Here is a 396-nt window from a genome sequence, read left to right as displayed (position 1 = left end):
CTAGAATATATTGATGACGTCTTGTCCTTCAATAACAAGGAATTTATTGACCACGTCAATCGTATATACCCACCAGAACTGTACATTTTTTGTGATAAACAGGATGAATTGAATTTTCTTATTATGAATTTCCTTTTTTCGGGACATCCAAACACAAATGGTGTCAACATGTCGAAAAAAGCAGATATTTCTGCTGTTTATAAAATTATCAGAAAATGTATATAACATGTTGTCTATAAGATTTATGAATGTTTTATTTAATCACTCTCACACACTTACTTGTGTAACAAGAAGCCGCATACATATAGTTAAGATGACATATGACTTGTAATGATAAGCACAAAAATACATTTTCTGTACATATTGACAATTAACTTTTGCGATTATTACATAGAG

The sequence above is a fragment of the Ylistrum balloti genome, unplaced genomic scaffold (genome assembly GCF_031769215.1).
Source record: "Ylistrum balloti isolate Yb309-2 unplaced genomic scaffold, AGI_CSIRO_Ybal_v1 Utg370060, whole genome shotgun sequence".
Classification (NCBI taxonomy): Eukaryota; Metazoa; Mollusca; class Bivalvia; order Pectinida; family Pectinidae; genus Ylistrum; species Ylistrum balloti.
The sequence above is the reverse complement of the archived record's forward strand: the minus strand, read 5'-3'. Positions refer to the sequence as shown.